Here is a 17,976-nt window from a genome sequence, read left to right on the forward strand (position 1 = left end):
TATTGCATTATAATTTTAATTGTTTAATTTTGAAAAGGGATTCATTTATAGGGAAATAATTTGAAAACAAAACCATGGTTCATAAATAAATGCTAGGCACAAAATCTCTGGCACAGGTAGTCCGCGATCTAAAGCCATAATTGAGCCCAAAATTTCTGTTGCTAAGCAAGGGCAGTTAAGTGAAACTTACCTTTTTTGTCACAGTTGCTAAGCAAATTACTGCAGTCATTAAGCGAATATGACTACCCTTGTTGGAAGCATGACATGGTCCTGGGAACTATAGTCATAAATGCCAATTGCCCAAATTTTGATTGTGTGACCATGGGGATGCTGCAATGATCATAAGTGAAAAGCGGTCATAAGGCACGGTTTTCTGTGCCGTTGTAACTTTGAACTGTCACTAAATGAATGGTTAAGTCAAGGGCTACCTATATTGCTAAATTTATTTTCTTCTATGAATAAAGGAATGCAGCATGTTGAGTACATTGTAATAGTTCGACCACGTAATGGCAAGGTCACAAGTTACTGTTGTCAATGCTGCTTGAGATAGGAGTAGGACTTCCTGGCCATGAGCTGCCCATCCAATAGAACCCATAAGTGCAGGAAATCTTCTGATTTGGGCACCTGAGGTAGTGGCATAAAACAAAACGTCATCTGTATATTGCACTATGAACTGATGGATGACTGCTCTAAGCAGCTTGATCTAAAAGTTAAAAAAATAGGGCCCAGGATCAAACCCGGTGCCCTGCATATGGGACTGACCATAAAGTTCATCTTCCTGACAATCACTAACTGAAAACTGTTCCCTGATAAAGGAGTAGAATAACTGGAACTGTTCGGATCCCCAGCATCACAGATGGTCCATGAGAATATTGTGACTGATGGTATCACATGGTGCCAAGAGGGACTGAAGGGCACATTCCTTCCAAAGTCCGAACAAAGGCTGACCAGAGAAACCACTGCTTTTTATGTCCTGTGCCTGGCATGGTTTGAATGAGCTCTGGATATTCCACTTCTCTGAAAACATCCTCCATAGTTGTCACAAGTAGATAGAACTAGGGAAGACCTTGTATGATATATTTCAATGTGATTGGGATCATCCCTTCACAAAGTAAGGTACTATAGTGACAACTTCCTGGACTCAATCACCATTTCTCCTCAAGACACATATAGGAGATAGGAAAGATATAGGTCCAGTCTACAAGATGCAATGGTCATCGTATAGAATGCTATCTATTCCATGGAAGTACCACAGGCCAGAAATATACACAGATAACATAGCTAGGTGTCACTCCAGTTAACCCTTCAGATTTCACTTATGCTGAATCAACCTTGCCTAAATTACACCACAATCCATTCCAAAGATAATTCCAATGTGTGCAGGTCTTCTTAGAAAGGTCCTCATTAAATCTCACAGGATTTACTTCCAAGAAAATGTAAATAGGGTTGCAGGCTTAAAGTGCTTTGTCAAAAATGGAAGGTGTCTGGTTTTTCTCCTACAAATGACTGGGTATCGACATATCCTCAGCACATGTTGTCTTCTTCATGGCCCCTACAGGTTCCATCTCCCTCCTCATGGTTCTGGCTACAATTCTGATTTGTCTCTTCATCAGGATCTGTGGAATGCTAGTTCCAATACACAACTGTCCCATGGAAGCAGAACAGAGAACAGGCTCTCTGCACTTCCAGTTCCGAAGTGATTTGTCAGCTAGATCCACATTCACAAGAAGCCACTTTAGGGAAGCTCAGCATTCATTACTTGTCATATTGTGGTCTCCTAAAAACTGAAAATGTAGCTCTCCCTTCCAGGAATATGTACCCTCGGATCTGTCTTTCAGAACTCAGTTCCTTCATTCTGACTGTTACATTTATCAAATCAACTTTTTAACAAATGGACATATATCTTCCCTCAGAAGGTCCAATCCAGGAAGGTGGCAAGGGGCTTCTTTTATAAGTATCAACGTATATCTGCTGTTACTAGACATGACTGATTTTGTTATTGTTTTTCAGTCACAAATTCTTTATACAAATGTGCAGTTGATTGCAATTTCCTCAATATAATCCCTCTTTGCTTGAGGATAATAATAGCTATTATTCTTAATTTGCTGTACAATACAGTTAAATTCCCCCAAAGGTACATGGAGCAAAGCAAGTTTTTCCCCTTCTTATAATATATACAAAATGTGTTCCTAATCAAAACATTTGTCTTCTTTTCCTGCTGCTCCGGATTCAAGATATCTTATGCATTGTAGGTTTAGTGATCTTTCAGAAAACTACCAAATCCATATTTTTCTGAATGGTGGCTAAAACTTCCATCCCATTCCCATAATTGTCCCAGCCTGCCCACCATGTATTAAGGACAGTGGTTGCTTTTTCCATTGCTAGTGATGGAAAGAGAAATAGCCAGGAGAATCTGCCAATTACTGCCCTTAACATTAACAGAATAAGAACAGGAGCACTTGCAGCCTCATCAGTGAGAGGGAATGGAGCTTGGCAGTTTGGGCAGTCAGAATATTTTTCTGCTGACTCAAACATTCATTTATGCTTATTAATTAAAGTGGAAACGCCAACATTTTAGATTCAGGCACTGGGACAAATTAGAAAATGTGTGGTTCAGTCTAGACTAATATTTCTAAAGCTCTAGATTTGATCCTCAGTATGAATGGTGTAAACAGCCAGTTTGGTGTAGTGGTTAAGGCATCAGGATATAAACTAAGGGATCTGAGTTCTACTCTCACCGTAGGCACAAAGCCAACCGTGTAACCTTGGGTCAATCACTTTCTCTCAGCTCATGGAAGAAGACAATGGCAAACCATTTCTGAAAAACCTTGGTAGGAAAACTGCAGGGACTTGTGCAAGCAGACTTCGAGAATCGGATATCGTTGAATAGAAGAACAGAACGCTATAGTTAGTGAACATTTTTGCTTCCAACACAATCTAGCTAAATTATCTGAAAAGAACAGTACATTGGTTAGTGCAGCATGGGGATTCTCTTTAAGTGATAGTAAGCTTTAGCTAACAGCTTTAAATGTCCAGATATTGCTTGAGGATTTCAGGAATAGAAGTATTTAAAAATGGAAGAGGAGAAAGGCTGATCTTGCACAAAAATCATTTGTATAATTGACTTTCTATTACCAATTACATTACACCCTAATACCAAAATGTGAATTCAGATATGGGAACTGTTGTGTCCTGAGCCTGCAAAAGCAGGCTTGGGACGTTGCATTGGTCCCGGGCATTCCAAAAGCTGCCCGGGACCAGACAGAGCGATGCCGGCCTTGCGCGCATGCGCAAGGCGCGAAATGCTCTGTTCCTATTGGTTGACACTGTACGGGCTTCTGGCCATATAAAAAGGCCTGTGTGCCTTTTGCTTTTGCTTCGTTGTTGTGGAAGATAATAAAGCGTTTAGTTTAGCATCGCAATGTGTCTTCATCCTTCGCCCGCGAACGAAGTACACAACAGGAACACTTCTTTAGATTTCAGAAGTGAGGGATTTGCAGTGATTTGTGTAAAATTAAATCTTTAAAAAGTAATAATTCTTGTGTTGAGAACCAAACTAGAGCCAACTGGGATCACTATTCATAGAACTTATTTTGGAATAGTCATTCTTTTGCAACCTATTTGCAAAAGGTTATTTGGGGGGATAAAATAGGGGGAAATCTCTAAGTATGCCATTTCAAACTCTGAAGAGACAAGATAGGATGCAAGAATGAAAAAAAAAAAGAGTTCTACTTCTACCTAGCAATATTGTGATGCATATGTAATTTATGTTCAATCTAACATAATCATACCTTGTAACATATACTTATGGCAGACTCCTTTTCTGATCATCATTACCTACTCAGGATGGCTTTGGCCCCATGTCTTGCTGCAATTCCACCATGTTTTATTTTTAAAACCTAATCTGAGAAAGATGACATACGCATTAAAAATTAACTTATAAATGTCTGAAACAGATTGTCCTATTTACTCTTATCTTGTTGCCTTAGAAATGGGAAGAAGAATCAGACTGTTTTTCGTTCCTAAACTCCAGCACAGATCAATTCTGTATTTGCACTAGGCCTATCATATGAGCTTATTCATATTTTAAAACTTAGAAAATGTTTTCTAAGTCTCATAAATAGTTTGTTAAATTCTTGAGAGGAACAATGTCTCTTCAGTTGCATTTTCTTTTATTGTAGGATTTGTTTTCTGTTGTGCTGAAGAGAATCTAGATGAATTCTAGGGTAATAATTGTTATTCACTGTTTTGTGCATTACACGGGAATCCTAACGAAGAACATATTAACATTTTAAATACAGGTAGCAATATTTTGATATTCATACTTTTGAAGATGACTTTGTAACGTGATATTAATGCAATGTAATATGATTTATACTGTAATTAGAATCCAGTTAATATGATTTATTAATTTAAACAATCTTGAGAGGGCTAAAATAATTGCATTTAGGCTGGATCTGAAATCTTATTTAGGAAGAGCTAATTGAATGATAGGATGCTCCTGAGGAACTTGTTGAGCAGTCTATATCAAATCCCAGGTCACAGATTTTATTGATGTCATTGTGACATTCAAGAGAATCTGTCCTTCATATCACCCTCTGAAAGTTAAACTGAATACACTTTTTATGAATTGCTTAGTCACTTCTGGCTTAAGCATTTGAAATGTCTGTATCTAATAACCTATCCAATATTCCACATGTACAGTATTCTAGAAACTAATGAAAATCCATTGAGGACTTTGTAGAACTGAAAATGGATTCTTGTATTAAAGGAAGAAACTTATTATGATGCAAGACACTAACCATGTTACTGCGGAAAATCATATACTATACATTCAACTAATGGAATGTAATTAGAATTAGTGAGAGGACACAGTTGAAGACCCTCAGGGTTTACATGTGATGATGATTAACAATACATGTCAATACATTTCAAAAGAGTTCAACCCTTGTGAAGGTCTGGATTTGATTATTTGGAATGAAACACATTTAGAAGACTTCATGAAGCTAATCTTTCAATAAGGGAGCACCTGCTTCCCATGGAGCAATATAGTGATCCAGCCTGTGGGCGGTGGTGGGATTCAGCTGGTTTGCACCACTTTGGCAGAACCGGTAGCTAATTTTTCTGTTGCCCAGGCCCAGAACGGACTTCCGGAAGCAACATCCACACAGAGAACCGATTGTTCACATATTTGAATCCCACCACTGCCTGTGGGCATTAGAAGGTCTGCCCATTGTTTGATCAAAGTCTGCAGCTGTGTCATGTCTTTACTAGATCTTTTCACTGGCAAACTGAGATGGGTGTAGGAATCTTAAACCACAGTCTTCTATAAGATACATATGATTCTGTTCCCTTCAGATTTTCCCCGACATTTTTGAATGTTACAGTGATAAATTTTTATTTTAACCCTACCACCTTTTTGATGGCTACTTTTAAATCAGCATAACCTATTTACAGTAAAACCTCCATAGCTGACCACCTCTTTACATTGACCACCCTCCCTACAGTGACCTAAATTTTGTAGACAGTACATATACTAAATGTGCACAGTAGAAAGCCAACTTTGACCACCTCTGTAAGTTGTATCTTGATCACCTGGACCTTGACACATGACATTAATTTACTCTCTATAACAGGAGTGTCAAACTCGCCATGTCACATGACATGTCACAGCATATTGTGACTTTTTTCCCCTTCCCAGAGCTGGGGTGGGTGCGGCTTCCATGTGATGCATCTGGCCTGCAGGCCGGCAGTTTGACACCCCTACTCTATAACTTGACCAGTTGAGTCCAGTCTGCATCAAGGGCAAAAAAAGTGAAATGCAGAATTGGTAGCAATGAATTTCTTTGAAGAAGAATGTTAAAGAATACAATATTTTTGACTGGCAGTTTAACAATGATAATTATGTATTCATTTCTTAATACAAATTGCACAAAGACTTAATTTTTTTTCCACTTCAAAATTTTTACTTTTCCCTTTTTTAGGATCAATAAAAAATAGCCAATGATAAAATGAAACAAATATACACACAACACAGACATATGCAAGGTGTTTTGCTTGTTCTACCCTGCGGCTGCCATTAAAGCAAAGCGCCAACAACAGCGTATGATTTACAATGGATCTAACCATTGTGAAAGAAAGAAAAACACTGTTTTAAAGTGTAACAAACAATGTTTAGATAGAATTACAAAGAAGTCGTATGAGAAAGTACCAGGTTTTACTCTTTTGTCTTTTCTCTATGCAAGCTGAGTCATGATGGCAAAAAAGAAGGAACTGAAAGAGCTGACACTAAAGGAGAAGGTTGATCTTTTACGTTTTCTAGAAAACAGTAGCCAAAGAAAGACAACAGAACATTCTGGGGTCAGCAAATGACAGTAGCAATATCAAAAAACATAAGGATGAGTACCTGGAGAGATATGATAAAGAAACTGGAGATTTACAATGGATAAGGAGAAAAACTTTGCTGGATGAAGTCAATGAAGCCATGTTACATTGGTTCAAACAAATGAGTGCCGTTAACGCCTGAATCTCTGGGCCAATGATCCAAGAAATTGCTAAAAAGTTTGCAAAGAAGCTCAGGATATCAGATTTCCAAGCATCAAGTGGTTGGTTCAAGAAATTTAAACTGCGACAAGAGATCTGCCAGAAAGTATTGTGTGGTGAATCTAATGGAGTTCCAGTAGAAGTTGTTTAAGAGTTCATTGAAAAGTTTCCAGACTTCGGCAGTGGCTTCAAATATGAGGACACATTTAATGCTGATGAGTGTGGACTCTTTTTCAAAGCGATGACTGACAGCAGCCTCGTTATGAGGGAATGACAAATGTAAGAATGGAAAACTTTCTAAAGAAACTTTCACAGTTCTGCTGTGAGCTAGCTTAACTGGAGAGAAGCTAAAACCTTTGGTGATGGGTAAATTGGCAAAGCCAGGATCATTCAAGAAACTGCAGCCCAAAGAGCTTCCCATCACCTGGAAATCTAACAAATCTGCATGGATGACTGGTGCCCTATTTAAGGAGTAGACAAGAGGTATTGAGTGAGAAATGAAGAAGAAGAAGAAGCCTGAAACAATACAGAAGTGCTTCAAGAAAGCTGGATTTATTATAACCCAAGAGCAAGATGTTGCAGCCCTGCTAGACAGCCCATCTCCTATGTCGGAATTTGAGGGAGTTGATTTTGAAGATTTTGTTGCAGTGGATGACAATGTGGCAATTTGCAATGAACCTAACCCAGAAGCAATTTCCCAATCAGTATTGACTGAGGTACAACCCAGCGGAAAAGTGCTGGAAGCAATTGATGAAGCAGAAGGAGTAGAGTAGAGTAGAGTAGAGTAGAGTAGAGTAGAGTAGAGTAGAGTAGAATAGGACTTTGAAGGTCTTCTAGTCCAGCCCCCTGCTCAAACAGGAGAACCTATAGCATTTCAGAATTGAGTGAGGAGACAAAGAAATTGCAGATATTCCAAAAGAAGAGGATGTCAGTCATTTGACAATGCAGTTCAAGTCATTTGCTCTGGAAAAATGCCCAGATATGCTGAGTGGTATAGCCAGCGTTGAGAGTACTTTCCCCGCTTTACTTTCATAAAAAGAATAAGAAACAGACTAAAATGGATTTTTTTTACAGAAAGAATGATCAAACCATGAGAAAACAATACATAAGTGCATTGGTTTTGTATGCTACAGTATTGTGTGAATGATTTTCCTGTGTTTTCCTGTGTTTTCACTAGGTGTGTTTCTGTATGACATTCTCGAATAAAAGCTGTACAATAAAATGAGGCATGTGTACATATCAGTACAGTTGTTCCGTATATTGACCATATCCATATGTTGACTGCTTTCCTTCAGTCCCTTGGGAGGGGATCCATTTTCAGAGGTTTTACTGTATTTATAACTCACCTTTATTATTTGTATAAATATCTTAAGGTTGCAAACGTATCTGGTACTCCTTCCTCCTTCTACTTTCCCTACAATAAGGATCCTGTGAGGTAGGTTGGGCTGAGAGAGAGAGAGAGAGAGAGAGAGAGAGAGAGAGAGAGAGAGAGAGAGACCCAGGTGGCTTTCATGCTTAAAACGGGATTAGAACACATGTTTCCTGGTTTCTAGCCTGGTGCCTGGATCCAATTTGCTATGATGTTCTCTGGAGTTGGGGAAATCAAAGTACTGAACTCCTAGCATATTGGTGGCTTATTTGAAGGACAAATTTTGAGATTTTTAAATTGGAATAAGCCAGGCTTCTTTTGTGTTCATCTTTAGGAAATTCATTTTAAAATCTGCTATCCACTAGATTTCTATTGCCTTTGTCTTTCTTGCTGCATTTTAAACATTTTATATAGGGGATCATTTTTCTTTTTTCTTCTCTGATTTTTATGTAATATACTCTGATGAGCTTAAATGAAAAGGAGCACATTAATAAGGGAAATTTCTCCAGCTGTTTGTGATTACTTTTAATTAGCCACCTTTTGTAAGAAAACAATCCCAAACTTATGAAAGTTTCTGATGCCAACGTTAGATATTAATGATCTCTTTAGGCAAATGATGCACAAATGAATACTAATACTGATATTTATGAACTTCACAACAAGAGTGTAAGAAAGAGCAAGCTGAACTGTCACAGCTACTGTCATAGCTAACTTTAGATACTTTATAAGTAACACACTACCCAAAACAAAATGTCAGAAAATGTTTATTTTTGTTTTTAATTTGAATTGGCATGAATGTATGGTTGAATAAATATATTTCTATATACACTTAACAGAAATTTACATCCCATATTCAGATTGCTGAAATAGATATTTTTCCCTCTTAAAATTTATTTTTACAAGCCAAAAAAATAATTTGCAGTTGACATCTGAAAGTATTTTTTTTTCCTGTGTTCATGCAAGCTGTATTTCATATATGGTACAGGTATAACATGATGTAGAAATGTGTACTCTTAAGGAAACGGTTGCTTTGCACTCGGGATCCGATATAATAAAACACATCCTTAATGGAGCATTAAGGCCATACCAATGGACACATAAATACAAATTTCACATAGAAAATACAGAGCAGTTCCTCACTCCTTAAAAAACAACGGGCAGAATCTCTTTCTCAAATACTGCATTTCACATTTTTGGAAGGTCTGTCAGTTGAGGAAATTCCTCCTAAAGTGCATGTCTTCAATGTTCATATTATCGTAGCTTAAATAAAACTATGGGCATTTACAAAAGAAAGCAAAACAAAATTTCCCTACTGGATACAATTGATTGCTAGTCCAATAATAATTATTATAAGAGGCAAGATTTCTATAGCAGCATTGTTGAGTCTCTGCTCATCTTCAACAAATTATGCTCCCCCCCCCATCCGCTTTCCACACACTCTGTGGTATGGAAGCAATCTGTGTGACTCTAACTGCAGTATGAATAGGTCAGTTGCATGCATATACTTATGGATGGATCCATTACTCTAATAGTCTTCTAGGTAGGACAGATCTACATAATGTTTTCAACCAATACTGTACAGTTGTTTGTTTTGCAGTATGGCATCACTCATGGGAAAAGAGTAAGACCCATTTTACTGCTTGTGCAAGTGTGAAGGAGGCATGTTGATAGTCAAACTAGGCATTTGATATTTGCCACAAAGGCAATTGACCTAAACAAATTGCTTTCATGATATCAGCAACAACTCTTTTGGCCTCTGTGACACGTGCACTACCAATGCAGTATTATGTGCTACTGGTATTTCTTTAGTAGCATATGCCTATTTCTAGTCATCAGTAGATTGGATTTGCTTTTTCATGGTTAAGATGAGCTATCTATGATCCAACATTTGTGCTGTGAGTTAAATAAAAACAATAAAATGTGGTGTTTCAACAAGACTATTGCCATTGAAAGAGCTTTTGTATTATTTCCCACATTTAGCTATTTCTACATGCAATATTCTGTGACATATACCTTGTCTCCAAATTTGAACAGATTTTCTGTAAAACCAATTTGATACATAAATAAAAAGCCTGACTTGATTTGTTTTATGCTACTGAAAAGATCTTCTGGATAAATATTTATTCTGTTTCAAATTATCAAATTATTCTGTTTCAAATTATCAAATTATCCCCCTCCACCATTTCCCCTCACTAAATATAGAAATAAAAGTTAGCAAGACCTAACCTAAGACAGGCCAAATATAGTAAAATAGACTTTCTGCAAGTATATTAGACTGCCATAAAGGACAGTGTAAATTATATGATTGAATTTGAAGGTTATGATGTTTGTTGTTCACCTGAAGAAGTTAAAACACAGGGTTGAACTCTATGGCTTCATTGTGAGAGAGGGTTTCCCAGTTCCAATAGATTATCTTAAATGTTGGCCTAATGCAGTTCCCCAAGCAGGCTGGGGAATTCTGGGAGTTGAAGTCCACACATCACCAAGTCAACAAGTTTGTAAACACTGAGATAGATAATATGGCACATGCAATTCTGTTCTCTCCCTCTCCTCTTAGCATTTTCTCCCTGAGCCAGCTCTGAAAGAAGGCTTAAGTTTGCACAATTGTAGCATCAGGCTTCAGTTACCTTACTGCAGCTCTCTATATGCCATGCTATGACAATCCAAGGGCCCCTTAGTGCTCAGTTAAAAATAACAAAGGCAGTTGCAAGAAAGCCCCATTTTGCATTAGCAGTCTCTTTTGGCTTTCAGCCTCAAAGCCAGGATGGGCAGCCTTCTAGAATGTCATTGAAACATGTTATTTAATGGGTCTAGCAGTGGTCTATATAATTTACCTTTTTGTGGTACAGTTTCTGTGGATTTGAATTGAATTTCATTCAAGCCAATGACAATTCTGTATCTTGCATAGTTAGATGCCACTACTGGGCTGTTTGGACCTTTCAGAATTATATTACAAGCTCAAAAATCCTTAAGTACCAAATTCTGCCTATTTTTGTTAGAATTCATTGTTGCTTTATGATTTAATCCTCATCATGCCACAGTTTTTGGTGAATATTTTGGATATAGCTGCCAACAATATGTAAAATTAAGAGGAGAAAACACAGATAAATAAATCAGTTTTTCAAAATCTAGAAATGGAATGAAGGGTTCTGTAACTGGAACAAAAAGAAATTGTTTAGCCTAACTATTGCTAGTTTGCTTTTGTAATCAGTGTTTGCATCAGGGACAAATTTCATGCAAGCAGGGGAAACATGTACATGGATGGGATGTACTGGAGGAGGGAATAAAGGAGTGTACAGGAATGATTGATGTCTTCCTTATGATGTAATGGCTCTGTTGTCTGATTTTCATTGGCTAACAAAGTTTATAAAGCAATGCTACTAACTTTCTAAGGTGTGGCACTTCTGGACATAACTCTGCCAGGATTCCAGATTGTCTGTCACCCAGCGATCTTATTTGATCAAATAAAGAGCTGTCTAAGAAGCCTCTGCTTGGGTTATCTGTTAGATTGATAGGGTATCTCAAGTTCAAATAAGAACCAGTGACCTTACAGGAAGATAAAACGTTTGATCTTCATATCTTTCATACATTTCCTCGGAAATAATCACTGCAGAAGTTTGTGTTTACTACTATTGTAAATAAATGTGGAGTCATTCACAGGGAGCCAAGATGATGCCAAAATTATGAAATATGTGCCATAAAAACATAATATAAGTTCTGCCTTTTCATACTGGCACTACAAAGTTGCATACAAATATGCAAGAGGCAGAGTTTGCATCACAATGTCACAACACACCTTCAGTGTGGACACCTATGAAAGGTGAAGACTTGTTTTGTTGTCTCAATGGTTGTTTCAAATGAAGAACAACCCTGAAGATTTTCCAGAAAGCTTTTCTGGCCCAAAACTGAACACAATAAGTATTACATGCTGTTTTCTGACCTGAACATATTGCAGAACATACATATTTAAATCTAAATCAAGTCATAAATCTCCTGACAATGCAACCCTACATTTATTTATTGAAAGCTATGTCTCGCTAAATTCAGTGGTGATTACTTCCAAACAAATAAGTAAAGGAATTCATTTTCAACTGCTAACTCAAATCTGATTGGATTGTCATTAGAAAATACACCTAGAGACCATCCATTCTGATGACATCTACATCAGCTTATTACTATCCGTGTTCAATCTCCAGAATATTCTCTGGGCTTATTCAGTATATGTTTTAATCCAAAGGAGATGATCTGTAGCAGGCTAGAGTCTGATATATTGAAGGAATAAAAGTCAAGAGTTTGTTTAATGAACTTCTAAAATGAAAACAATAAAATAAAAAACATGAAGATGTAGAATGTATGAACTAACTATTCCAAATAAATTCCTTTGGGCCACTAATAGCCACCTTGTTGAAAGAGAGAGTGAATCTGAAGAAAGCCATCAACTGCATGATTTGATTCTTCATAAAGCAAAAACAGGGCAATTTTTTTAGAAGACATTTCAGAGAGAAGTTTAAGTAGCAAGGAAATTCAATACCAACATATCTTATTGGTATCAATATTATTGGCTATATAACAAAAGATAAAAATTCAGAATAAAGTATTAGTTGTAACTGAAAACAAAGATATAACAACGGACAGAGCAAAAATACTTACAGTTAAAAAGGTATAACATCCTATTTGGAAACAGAAGATCTAGGAAAATGTAGGCTTAAAAACGAATGGAAGAGCCTCATACAGATGTATGGAATGCATCAATTCATAGTAGGATCACAAGACTCAATAAAAATGGACGAATACTGTCATTATACTCAGCCAGGAATAAATTCTATATGTGATATTAATTCTTTTTAAAAATGGGAGAATATGAATCTACTGATAAATATAATATGGGTGATATGCTTTTATGGTTATTCTCATAATGATGCAAGAGCATATTAAAAATGAATAAATTTAAAGCATCAGGAACAAATATGTAACTTACTAATTACTGCATATAGCTAAAAGGTCCTTTAATTTAAATACTTGGCAGAGTACACAGATGATTCAGCATATATTTAAATAAGGTAAAAGGAGGTTTAATTTTTATGACAGCCAGATTCCACAATTGAATGGAGATGGAGATGACATATAATCATTGATTATATATTTAATAATTTATTAAACAGCAAAACAGTGGAGTAGCATTAAAATAATTATAGGAAAGGGCTTTGAATTTTTTTTTTGTGTGTATAATAGATAAAATATATTAATTCAGTATCTATAAATAGCATTTTCTAACTGTTAATCCTTGGATTAACTTGTATATTTTGAACGCATGTTGATTTACTAATTTATGAATGATATTTATATTACATTTAATTATGTTGTTATTATGGTAATTCATGATACAGATAACAAAAAAATACATGGTGATGTTCAGTGGTACTTACAATTCATTAAAAATGAACTCAGCATTTAAAAAATAAAAAGCAGATGAAATTAAACCACCAAGCTGTATAATAATTTATAATAAAGAAATCATGAGCTTGGGGAAAAAAGAACAATTATTGGTCTTGAAAAATTTCTTCATTCTTCTTAGTGGCTATTTTTGGTTACACTCCAAGAGTGCAAGTTTTTAGTTTAGATTTGTATCATGTACATCTAATAAACGTGTTACTAAAATATATCAATCCTCTCCTGGAAGAGCCACAACCAAGACAAATGGTCAGATAAAAGAAATCAGAGGCTGAACCCGAACCCAAGTAAACATCTCACATAAAACCCTCCCTGCTTCTCATGAACATAAAGAGAGGGAGGAGAGAAGCACATTCAGACTTGCAAATTTCTATTACTATAAACTTATAATGAAAATAGTATTAGCTTACAACTGTATAAACTTATAATGAAAATAGTATTAGCTTGCATGACTTTGGTTTCCTAGCCTGGTTTACCTTGAAGGACTGACAGATATATTCACACCAAAGGCAGCATCTGATTATATTAAGTTGAGAAAGTGTGTGTGTATAGGGCAGGGGTAGGCAACCTTGGCTCTTTTATGACTCATGGACTTCAACTCCCAGAATTCCTGAGCCAGCCCTGGCTCAGGAATTCTGGGAGTTGAAGTCCACGAGTCATAAAAGAGCCAAGGTTGCCTACCCCTGGTATAGGGGATGGGGATGGATCCTATTCCTCAAGGTTATTCCTTTTGCCCATTACAATGTCATCTTTTTAGTTAGAAAAGTTAAATATGAAATGGAGAAATGAAACCCAGTTTTTTCTTTCCAGAAAAAAACAAAGGAAGAAGTCCTGGTTAATTTTAATTTATGAATAGTTCTAGACTTTGATGCTTGTCAGAAGGTGGGGAAAATGGGCAGGAACTTTCCAGCCACACACCCAATTCTCTATTTACACTATATTTAATATTTACTGTGATCTTCGCTTAACAAAGTATACTTATATTCAGTCTGTGAGTGAGAAGATGTCATTCCCTCCCTCCGCTCTCTTTCTCACGCAGCTTGTTTCTGTGCTTTTACATTGTCTGGCTTCTCTTGTGTCCTAGGAAGGAGAAGGGCCATCTTAGGTTGCAGCACCTTCATCAAGTTTCCGGACTGTTCTTCCAAAATGGTGGTCTTTTTAATCAACCATTTCACTCAGTAGATCATTTTTTCACTTCCTTTCTGCCTCTCATTGTCTAGGTGACACTGAGCTTGATTTTGATTTACAGAAAAAAAAAACCCCACTTTAACCTTGAGACCATTCCAAGTCCATTTGGGCAACTTGTCCTGTCACAGTGACACTGGAGCCCTATCTTTGCATGATATGTTGAACTTTGCTAGCCAAGCCAAAGGGCAGCTCATCGCTCTGTGAACACTTAACAAGGTTTGAATCATGTGTAAAGTGCCAAGCCGCAAGGAAAGTCTGTGGGTTAGAACACACTGCATTTCTCCTGAAAAAAAACAACAACCCAGTTTTCTCCAAATGTTTGCTTATCCATATATCAATTGTATGGCTGTCTGGTGCTTAAGAAAAAGTACTGTGGACTCTTTAAATTCCCATGAAACATATGGAATCTTTTCTAAAAAAGGCATTATTGTCGAGAAACATTGACTGACTTGAATATGGGTTGACTAAATTTTGGTCTCATGCTGCCTTAAAGTGGAAATTTTTTTTTACTGGGAACCACGAATAACCAAATAAAATACAGTGCAATATTTGATAGAGGAAGAGATTTGTCTGTCATGTTCTGCTAAGATGTTTTTTTTTAGAAACAACAGCTTTTTCTCAACTATTTGGTTATCTACTTTACTTCAGGCATCAGCATCCCAGATGTGCTGATCTCCTGATAAAAATAGACAATTCTATTTCCATTCCTTTAAGGAAGCATATTAAGAAGGCCTCCATAGGAAGCTAACACAGCAGCTATGTTTCCTATCACCTTAACTTTCTTTTCAGTTGCAAGGACAATTATTGACAATGTGTTGATTAAATGTAGTATCCTATAGTTTTATTATTATTATTATAAGCCACCCAGAGTTGTATTCTACAAAATGGGTGCCATATAAATCTTGTATATAAATACAAATATGAACATCTGGAAGGGCGATCAGAGGTATGTGATTGTGGGTATGTATGAGAGAGAGATGCACAATGACATATATGCACATGACATTACTGTGGCTTTGATGGTACATTACAGAGAGGGTATTTTGCAGAAATATGGTTTGATTTGGTTTGGCTTTTTTTTAGCTAAGCAGAGAAAAGATAAAAGGCGTTTACTGTTCTGCCTCAATTCTTTTTGTTTGCTGTCAAAATGTTGGGTCTCTGCTATGGATGCAATGAACTACGCCTCCAATGTTATTGCTTCTCCAAAGTCAATTTGATGTAAAAGAAGGATCCAAATAAATAGGGATTTTTAATAGACATATCTAAGTCTCAAATAGTTGTATGAAGAATATTTAAGTGCATAGCTGAAAGATAAAATATACCATCTTTGCTATTCTTCTGTAAGTACGTCATACATGTATATGGTTTTAAACTGTAATTCTGGTAGCAAAATGTTCCAAAGCTTCCATGGAAATAGGATTGAGGCATATCCAATAAGGGAGAAGAAAAGTGAATGATTTATTAATAACAAATTATGATAAGCCTCAGAGTATTTGTGCTAATAACCTGTGAAATAGATGGAACCACTGTACATTAACCCCCTCGCTCCCCAGTGCTGGATCACTTGTATCACTAAGCCATTGTTGAGGTGACATAAAGCCTGCCCTTATTCTGGAATTCTGGATGATTCCAGAAGATGCCATAAATCATTTGTGGGGATCCTGCCTGACTTCAAATTTGATGCCTTTGAAATGCTCTGAAATGTAAACCTTATCATTCCCAGTTTTGTAGTAAAAACAGGCTTCAGTTATCAATTCTTTTCTATTAACCTTGTCTATTTTTCTAACAAATAGAACAAGTTGGTCTCCTTGTTCTTTAGAAAGTTGCTCAACATTCTTTCACAAAAAGAACAGAACAAGCTGTAAAGGAAGACAAAAAAAATCAATTGGCTAACGAAGAATGATTGCATTCAAGTGCTGAGTCTCTATGCTCTCTGCCTTCTAAATTTTGCTGGAAGGCAAAATGCCTTTAGCTAACCTGATCAACCTGGGATTTAAACAATAATAAGCTAAGATGATCCAAATGATTTATCTAAGCTTGGAGAGTTGGGCATTTCCAATTATGTAGCAGATTTATGTACTAAATGTGTGGTCTCATAAAAATAAGCACCTTATGTTGCAGTGATTGCTTGTTCCTAACATGTGTTCTCTACCCCTTTTCAGGGAAAAAAACCTAAAGTGTAAAAGAAAATAGGAATCTCTGATCTTCAAATCTGGATAGTTGGAAATGGAAATTAATTTTTAAGCCTTTCATGGCACGGGACTGGGCTATCTGAGGGACGGCTTTTCTCTGCTTACACTAGCCCATCTCAATCAGATCTCACAAGAAAGAATGTTGCAGGTACCATTGGCCAGAGATCTACATTTGGTGGGTGTCAGGAGACCCCTTTCCGCTGTGGCACCTACCTTACGGAATACTGTTCCCCATGAAATTAAATTGGCCTCATCCCTTTTGGTTTGTTATTTGGTATTTGGTAAGACTTGATTCTATGTTCAGGTCTGGGGCCCCTGTGGAACTGGAGACTTGTCCAGATGGCTCCATTCTTGAGGGGGGCATTTTTATTTCCTTCTCCATTATTGAGGGGGACATTTTTATTTCCTTCTACTATGGTTTGTATTTTTGGGTTTTATGATATTTACTACTACAATCTTCTATATGTGTATTTGCTCTTTGTAAAATGGTCATAAAAGCAGTTAATAAAAAGAACAAATACTGAAAGTAGCATAATCCCAGGTCCCCAAGCCAGCAAAACAACAACATTTACCTGCTTCCTAAATCCTACAAATTCAGGGCCTTCCGGACATCTGAAGCAACACAGAAAAAGTATTCCTTTAAGCTCCTCTTCCTCAAATGTGTCCCAGATTATCATTTATGATTGAGCACACAAGGCAGGCTGACTCGATTTGGCAAAGACAATCCCGCAGGTAGCCAAACAGGCCTTATAGATCAAACTAACTGACAGCCAATAGTGATAAACATTCGGTCCCAAACTCTACTCAGTTCAGATAATAATTTGTTCCTAATATCTAAAGCAATACTTGGGCATAATGCTTTTTATTAAAACCATGTGCCATTCGAGGCACCTAGTTGATCTTGGAAGCTATGGCTTTGGTTAGTACTCAAAAACACTCCAGAAGGAATGTTCTATAACACTGTAATATAACACTTAATAAATCACTTCTGTAATACTATCAAGAAAACTGCATGATCATGTTCATGAAGTCACTAGGTGTTACTTGAAAGAAACTTGGTTCACTTCAGGTATGTGGATATTATAGCAGAGCCTTCCCTACTAGCCTCCCCCAGATCTTTAGGAGGCTTCAAATCTTCTGTTATAAATATAGAAGAATACAATTTTGGTTTCATCGAAAAGGGCAATGGCTCAAGGTAGATTACATCACAGATTTCTTCTGAAGCTATCATTC

This window comes from Protobothrops mucrosquamatus, unplaced genomic scaffold, assembly GCF_001527695.2.
Source record: "Protobothrops mucrosquamatus isolate PMUCROS unplaced genomic scaffold, P.Mucros_1.0 scaffold1527, whole genome shotgun sequence".
NCBI lineage: Eukaryota > Metazoa > Chordata > Lepidosauria > Squamata > Viperidae > Protobothrops > Protobothrops mucrosquamatus.